The sequence below is a fragment of the Neolamprologus multifasciatus genome, chromosome 22, assembly GCF_963576455.1.
Source record: "Neolamprologus multifasciatus chromosome 22, fNeoMul1.2, whole genome shotgun sequence".
NCBI lineage: Eukaryota > Metazoa > Chordata > Actinopteri > Cichliformes > Cichlidae > Neolamprologus > Neolamprologus multifasciatus.
The window spans coordinates 24499559-24508323 of NC_140459.1; the positions used below are offsets into that span (position 1 = coordinate 24499559).

Genomic DNA, 8765 nt, shown 5'->3' on the forward strand with positions numbered 1-8765 from the left:
CAGCGCGTCTTAAAAAAAGCTTTCAAATGACAACTTGCTGGGATGTTATCTAAGGGAGAGCATCCTCTGTTTTGACTGAAGTGTCATAACAGCAGTTAGTGCTAATACTACTAAACTACTACTCAGGATATCACTGATCTGCTCTCGTCAAAAGAGGCTCAATTGGTGCCACTGTTTTTTAACAACTACAGTCATTTTAATACAAAAGCCCCTCTTGCCTTTTAAAGGGTTTACATTACAGGACATAATAAAAATAATCTGTCCATAACAGGTGTTAAAATTAGATGACTACAAACTATAAAATATGACATATTATACTGTGTTAGAATTAAACTGAAATGCCTAACAGTGTGTGGAAATCTAAGTACACCCTTACTCTCTCCATTGAAATTAAGAGGGTAGCAACCACATTGTGCTAATTAAATGCAGCTGTAATGTTAACTGATCATCAGCAAGTGTGAGCAAATCTATAAAACAAAAGGTGTCAACAATCAGCTTAGAGAAGCAGTTGTTGCTGGCCATCGCAGCAGTCCACCGTTCTGCAGTGAGAAAGATTACTCAGTTATAGTTTATTTATTTATATAGCACATTTAATTACAACAGCAGCATTGACCAAAGTGCTGTACAAGAATACAACATACCTAATAAAATAACTTAGAGTATTGATAGCACTTTACCACTCAGAAGTGGAAAATGTTTAAGACAGCTGCTGGGACCAGCAAACTCACCTCACAGTCATTCTGCACAATGCTCAAAAAACTGCAACAAACCCCAGAGCTACATCTCAGACTCTACAGGCCTCTGTTATTGTGTTAAATGTTAAAGTTCATCACAGTACAATTAGAAAAAGACTGAGCAAGTTTGGCTTGTTTGGAAGGGTTACCAAGAGAAAGCCTCTTTTCTCTACAACATGGCAGCATAGCTTAGGTTTGTCACGTTGCATCTTGAACCACAAGACTGGACCAGCGGTCTGCAACCTTTAACACCCAAAGAGCCACTTAGACCTGGTTTCCGCCCAAAAGAAAACACTTGGAGCCACAAATACTTTTTTACATTTAAATTGAAGATGACACTGTATATATTGGGGGGTTTTTTTTACCTTCAGGCTTTGTGTGAACAACTAAAGTAAGTAAGTAAAGTTTATTTATTAAGCGCTTTTCACAGACAGGCAGTCACAAAGCACTGTACACAAATATTAAAATAAACAATACAATCAATAGACATTATACACAATGTAAAAGATCAAATGTAAATAATGTAAAGAATATAAAATACGTAGATCAACAAAAGGCTTGTTTGAACAGAAAAGTTTTTAACTGGTTTTTAAAAGATTCCACAGAGCAACTAAGGTGCGTTGCTTATGAAATCCATGAAGTGCTACAGAGAAAATTACATTTTATTTATGTAATTAACACATTTTGAACTGACTTTTAAAAAGTAATTTGAAAAAAAACACTATGCTGCTGAAAAATGAAAAATAGATATTTGCAGAATTCTGCCTAAATATGTATTTTACGTGGTTAATGTGTGTGGCGGCGCGTGGTCTGCAGTGCCGCTGCAGGGGAGTCAGACGCACCTGAGCGGCACCCGCAAACACGCCTCGCCGCCTTAAAGTCTGTGCTCTCTCTGCTGTTGAAAAGCTACAGCCGGCTGTATGCGTACAGCAACCGTGTGTGAAAAGTGGTCAATAAAGACATGCTGAAAAGCAGTGGGTCTGCCGTGGTATGTTTACAATGGAACTTCTGCTCCTCAACCTCTGAGCACAGCGTCTGCAAATCAGGCCTCTACGAAGTCGCTTTCATCTTTACGCAGCACTGTAAGCTGTTATCTGTGAGGCGCGAGCAGTGCTTCTTTTTAACATATTGGCCTATCTGGGGTTGAAAGTCTCGATAAATACACGGCGTTTCGGCAGGTATACCGACTTCCGTGAGTGTGACGCTTATTTTGAGTGATGAAAAATAATAAAATATAATTTTATTTTTTATATTTAATATCAAAATCTTCCAATTTAGAACTACAAGTTAAAAAAAGAACTAAACACAAATAAAATACACTTCAGCTAAATACTTCTAATTTATTTTCCCAAACCACCTGGAGCCGCAGTATAAGGACAAAAGAGCCGCATGCGGCTCCGAAACCGCAGGTTGCCGACCCCTGCTCTAGACAGACAAGACCAATGTGGAGATATCGGACCATAATGCACAGCACCGCGTTTGGAGAAAACCAAACACATACAAACTTTCAAGCACGGTGGCAGAGGAGTGATGATTTGGGCTTGTTTTGCAGCCACAGAACCTGGGTACCCTGCAGGTATTGAGGCAGATGTGAGGCCGTCACTCCGACAGCCGAGACTTGCCTGAAATTGCATCAATAAGCAAGACAAGCACAGCAGCAAAGAATAACCTGATTGAAATCAGTGGAGAGACCTTAACAGAGCTGTGCATAAACGAATACCTGCAAACCTCAATGAACTGAAGCAACGCTGTAAAACGTAGGCCAACATACCTCCACGATGACTGAAAGTCACAGAAAATGAGTCCTTTTAGTTATCCCTGCTAAATGTCGCTCTGCAAGCTACTGAATCATGTGGTGTACTTCACTTTTGTAGTTTTTGTTAAATAATTAATGAAACAGTGTAATATGTTATGTACTGTTGTTCATCCAAGGTTGTATTTAAACAACCTTTAGTGGGTGGTAGAGGCTAGAGGATTATTTTTCAGTCTTTAACGAAACAGTTTGTTGTTTCAAGGCATTTAATGGTGCATATGTAATGCACATGACAATGCAAAGGTTAATAAAGATGTTGTGCACAAATCTATTAATCCATATTTTTAGATATGGATTTACTAGAGAGTGAGAGACTGCTGTTTTCAGCTCTCCTAATCTGATGTTGAGCAAGTGGCAATCCTGTTATTTTATTAGAGAACTGGCCGAGGTCACCTCAGGTTTCCTGTTGTGAGGTCGGACCCTCATCTGAACGACCCCCAGGGGATGCTCAAAACAGGCAGATGGGGAAAGAAAGACAAACGGGGAAAGAGAGACACAAAAAAAGAAAGAACGAGGTGGATGGAAAACTGTGGCCTGTTTTTGTCCAGCCCCAACAACCCAGCGGTGACCACACCCTCTCAGGAATTCCTGCTGCAAAAATATTTCATGGCATGTTTTTAAAGGAGTAGTTCATCCTTACAAATATCTCATTTAAAAAGCCTTCATATTGAGGTTAATGCACATTTTGCACGCACATTTTTCTGTGTGCAAAATGTGATGCAACAGTAAAAAAAACACAAGAAAAAATGAGGACAAAAATAACAGTAAAAAATAGTTTAGAAAAACTTGATGCCAGAAAATAAGGAGAATGAAAAAGTGTTGCTTTCTAATGTTAACTGAGTTAAAGTAGCATGCTCATGGGGCAGTAAAGCTGAAACAAAAATAGAACAAAAAGTAGAAAATTGGGTGTTATTATTTGAGTCAATTCTGCATGTAAGTGTGTTTTTCTGTATGTGCGTTTGTATGAATTGCAGGCCAGATGGCTCAGTACACAGCCAGTGTGTTTTGGCTCTGACTGCATCCAGATTCTGAGAAATACTTTGAAAACTACAAAAACAGCATTATTCCTGACGTTGGACACGCAGAGCCTTGTGTGTTTGCCTGGATCGTGTTTTATTATTTTACCATCTGCCATGTATTTGATTTGCTTAACCCATGGCCATGTTTGTGTATTCAAGAAGGGTCATGTCAGCTTAAACTGGTCATCTTTACATGCTTCCTCTCACCTCCTCATCTCTATAAGGCATGAAACAGAAGTAAATCCTTTAAACGCTGATCTTGGTTTAGTGACAGTCATTTATAATAATGGCAATACAGATATCCACACTGCAGCACTGAGAAACTGATTTCTTTCAGTTTCACTGTTTTTCGAAATGACCCCTCTTTGACCTGACTGTCTCCATCCTTCAACTCTAAAAAAGTGTTTCCCAGAGGCACAATAAACTCTTCCAGCTTCATTTTCAGTAGGTTCAACCCTGTATGCAGTTCACCTCGTCTCACTTAGACCTCGTACATGACTCAGTGATATTTCTGGTACTTTCCTTTTGCATTTAAAGGCAGTAAAATGGGCAGCTTCCTCTAGCTTTTACAATTTATAACCCAGTCTTTTTTTGCCTACATAAGAGTGGGGTAGTAACAGCAAGTTGTCCAAGAAGAAAAGAGACATGCCCGGAGAGAGAAAAGCAGCATTTTTATTACATTCTCCTTCTTTTTCTTTGCACTTTTCCCCTCTCAGCTTAAATTTCTTTATTTCCAAAATCCCTTATCAAACTGAACTCATTGCCAACAGAGTCTCTGACTTCTATTATAACCATAGACTGGTTAGACAAAGCTTCCTCTGTACAGAGGAATCCCTTCTGCTCCCTTCACAGCTGAGTATCAACCTGGAATCTCTCCCCATGCTTTAAAACTATTATTACTTATCACAATTCTCTCTCTGTCCTCATGGCTTAACATCATCTTAGCTGGTTGATGTTATAAATAATTGGACTGTGGAATGTATTTGGACTTTTTTTTGTCTTTTTCACTTCTAAATTATTTCCTAGAAATGTATTCCTAGATGACGGAAATGTTAGATTAGAGTAGTTAAGACCTATTTTGGTGTTTGGTTTTATTTTGTGCGTTTAAATGTTGTATATGCCTGTTTGAGAACTGGATAGAAACAGAGAAACAGTCGGTGCAGAAAGAATGCGTCTGTCGCAGGACAAAAGCAGGTCGAGAATGATAATGCCGGGTCGAGAGAGCTGGGCTTATCCCAGCCGGCAGTATGGATTTCCTGCCTGCAGCCTCCTTTCAGTCACATCCAACACAAACACTCGCACACATACACACAGGTCACTCACAGTTGCACAAGTGTTGTGCAACTTTCTAATTTCACAGTTGCACAAGTGTTGTGCAACTGTGAAATTAGAAAGTAGCTTCCAAAACTTTTTCCAATACCTATATACTACTATAGTGTTTAATAAACGTCTCCTCTTGGTGTTCCAAACAATTCAACAAAATAATTTACACTTAAGTTGCATATTTAGAAGTCATTTTGAGTAAGATGCAACTCTATACCAGTAGTGTTCTCTCAGGGCAAGCAAGGAAAGCAGTGCTTGTCCAGTGAAAGCTAAAAATATACATCTATTTAAAGTACCAGAGTGCATCTCTTCTCGTCACATCTCAAACTGCATTCAGAAACCGTCCCACCTGGCACAATCTGATATCGTCGTGTTGGTGTTGTTCCCAGATCAACATAGTAAATGTTGTTCCAGGATCAACATTGCAAGTGACCAATCAGAATGTTGTGACGTCATACTTTTGCGACTTTGGGAAAAACCACCGTAAAACAAAAAACTGTACTTAAACTGCAAGAAACCGCCTCTGTCTGCTGATCAACGGACCCTGACCCTGACCCTAACCTTTTAATAAACGCTAAGCAGAATTGATATTGTCCTTGCAACATTGGAATTTCATAAATGCACGAATGGCTTGGCGTGCAAAAGAATAACGTCACAACAATGTGATTGGTCACTTGCAATGTTGAACCTGGAACAACATTTTCATGATGATCTGGGAACAACACCAACATGATGATATCAGATCATCCGTCGGGGCGTCTATCCTTTAGGTTACTGCCACCTTGTGGCCGGCAATTGGCTATTGTCTCAGGAAGCAGACTTAACTCTGCTTCACTACAATCCTATTGAAATCTGTTGGGTTGGGATTTTGTGTTCTATTAACAACGGCTTTAGCTTGTCACACTCACAGGCCGGCAAGCTGTTTGTGATTTATCATCTTAACATATTAACAAAATTTATTTTATTTAGTTATTTAATAATTCTTTTAGCAAGGAAACACTTGATGATGGCGAGGGGAACTCCTTTATCCTACACCATGTCCAGTTTAATAAAACAAGTCAAATAAGCACATAGAAAATGTTTAATTCAAGAAATGACATAATTGTTATTGTAACGTAATTAATACATCTAGTAAACGAGCGAGTTAGCTCCCAACACTGGGGAGGAGTACAGAAGTGGATTTACTCTTTCAGCATATATAAAAGAGTAAAATGAATTATAAAAATATTACATTTAAACAAATTGTTTCAACTTAAGCTTTTTTTGCCCTTAATGCCATAACATTATGAGTTTTTGAGACCTCGAGTAAGACCATCATCACTTCACTTGTCTCTTGTAATGCTAGCTGCAATTGTTACACAGAGAGCTACATATGGGAACAGAATGAGGGAGGATAGGTGACACATTACCCAGCAGGATCATGATGTTCTCGTGGTTAATGATTTTTACTGCACATGCACATTTCACGCAGGCGCTCCGTAGCCCACTTGCAGACATATTGAGGGTAACTGTTTTCTCTTGAATTGCCATAGAAACCTTAAAACATTTCAATCTGTTAGGCCTGAGTGAACTAAACAATGACTCATTTTAACCCCTCCCAGGACTCCAACACACACATCCAGCATGGACCCCTCCACCACTCTCTCCCTCTCACACACACTCACCAAGCAAAACCTCATCATGAGTCATCTCACATTCATAACCGGCACACAGGTCGAATTTTTGAGAACAGCTAACCGACTGCCGCCCTGTCTTTACTGCAACACAAGTGACACGGTGCCTCAAAGCAAATTCCCTCCACATGTTTTAATTTACTCTTGGCTCGCTCTTTTCCATGATGTGAGACAGAGAAAGACCTCTGACGAGCGCTGACAGTACGTGATCGGCTTGAGGGATGACGGTCATTAAAGCTGTTAAATATGAGAACCATGTGCTGAAAGAAAAAAAAAAGCTGACTGACAGCGATATCTTTAGATCGTGTGCCAGAAATAACCCAGGAATCCCAAGAGACAGGTAATTTAGCTGCCTCATCTCAGGAGCTAAATCAAGACCGTGGCCCACAGCTCACGATGTGACCGACCATGTGAATGAGAAAGACTTTAATCCCGTGTTGTTGGGCTACTTGCGTGTACACGTGTACCTGAGGAGCTTTCTAAGATCTGCATCACAATTATACCTGCGTTTGGCATGGGATGTATTAAGTGATGTTTTTGCTGGATCTCTGCTCTAACCAGCATGTTTACTCTTGATGATGATGAGTATTTGTGTGAGTTACAGGCTACAAAATACAAAAGGTTGGTTTGGGTGCTCATAGTATAAAATGCTAAAATTACAGTAAACTCCCTTGTTGCCAATTAACCAGATGCATGCGAGACTGCAGTCACAGGCTTGCCTCAGTCTGTTCCCAGAAGGCTGCGACACCACCTTCTGCTTCCTCTTCCTTACCCTACTGGGTCTCCTCCACATTCAAACCAGACGAGCCAGTCCCACAACACAACAACATGCTGTTGTCGGCTCGGCTCGTTCCCCACCACAGTGAATTTTGAAGCTCAGGTCAGGTTTCTGAGGTGAGTACAGCTGAATGCTGCTTAAAGGTGTTCCCCTGTGACTTGCCTTATTCCCCTAATTTCTGTGTGTGTGTGTGCGTGTGTGTGTGTGTGTGTCACATTTAACAAGTGGTGTCAAGTTTCTACCTGGCCAGAAAGAGGTAGAAAAGAGAAACCCTGTCTTTCATGCGAAACGGCTGAATCACTTCACCCTTGACAGGTGACTGTTCGGTAGTCTCCCCATGGAGCTTTCCTTTTCTCCAAATAAATAAGACAAAATGAAGCCCTGGAAGGAGGCACAGTAGTGTTGAGCGCTCTATTTATGGTTACACGGCTCCAAAGGGTGTATTTTTGTTTCAAAGCTTCAATGATGGATCATCACACCAGGGTTCCTCTCCAGTGGGAGACGACTGAAACTGATCCACAGAAACGAGGCTGGGAGGAAAGACAGAAAGAAACCTAACTGTGCAGCTTCAAGTAAAGGACTCAACACGAGAGCTAAAATGTGAGAGCTGGCTATGAACATGAAGAGGAACAAGCAGCGCTGTAATGGCTCACTCCTACCAGTACTGTAAGAGGGTGGAGGAGAGGCTGGCTCCGATACAGAGGGAGGGACTGTGTTCAGAGAGCATGGAGCTTCATTCACTGTGCTAAACACACACACACACACACAGACACACACATGCTCTGTAAAGCTGTTCTCAGGCGGAGAGAAAGGAGTGGAGCGGAGGAGAGGACAGCATGCTCACGCTGTAAGTTTACAAATGTTTGATTGTTTGTTAATGTGACAACATGTAGAGGAAGCTTGTGTGTGTGCGTGTGTGTTGTTTGTGTGTATCTCTTTTTAAAGTAAAAGAAATAGTTGACTTTTAAACTTTTTCTTCCACTCTTTCTCTTCTCTAACTCAGCCGTACGCACTTTTCTGCTGATGTGAACCACATGGCTCACATGCATGCACACACATACAGAGACGCTGCAGAGGTCTGGAGCTCCCGTAGGGCCAGGACATATACAAGAAAAGTGAGAGAATAGAAAAGGGAGAGTGGGGGCGACTGAGTAACAGGAAAACTTTGGGAGAACAGGGTAGAAATACTCTCGGTACACGGTTATACTTTCTTGTTTTCTCTTCTTTTCTGTTTATATTTTATTTCCATTCCTGATCATCTTGACTGGGTTTGGATATTCTCATTAACCCAGCCTTAACTTTGTTCCTCTGTTCTTGAGTTCCCATGCCACTCTGTCCTCCCTCTGACTTTCATTTCCAGCCTATTTTTATATATTTCTCTTCTGCGCTCTTTCTCTCATCCTGCTGATCTCATTGTTGTCCCAG

The 8765-nt window shown here is 40.8% G+C and overlaps 1 protein-coding gene across 3 annotated transcripts in view; it reads left to right on the forward strand.

Annotated features, from left to right (window-relative positions):
* The first annotated feature begins 7229 nt into the window (after positions 1-7229).
* The window catches only part of nhsl3 (NHS like 3), a 40920-nt gene continuing 39384 nt past the window's right edge, over positions 7230-8765 (forward strand). Inside the window, exon 1 of one of the 3 annotated variants that reach the window (XM_085147509.1) lies at positions 7230-7456. The gene's annotated coding sequence lies outside the window, so the exon portion shown is untranslated. Of the gene's footprint in view, positions 7457-7518; positions 8188-8765 lie in introns of those variants that run through there. The other 2 variants (XM_085147508.1, XM_085147510.1) reach the window with 2 other exon arrangements.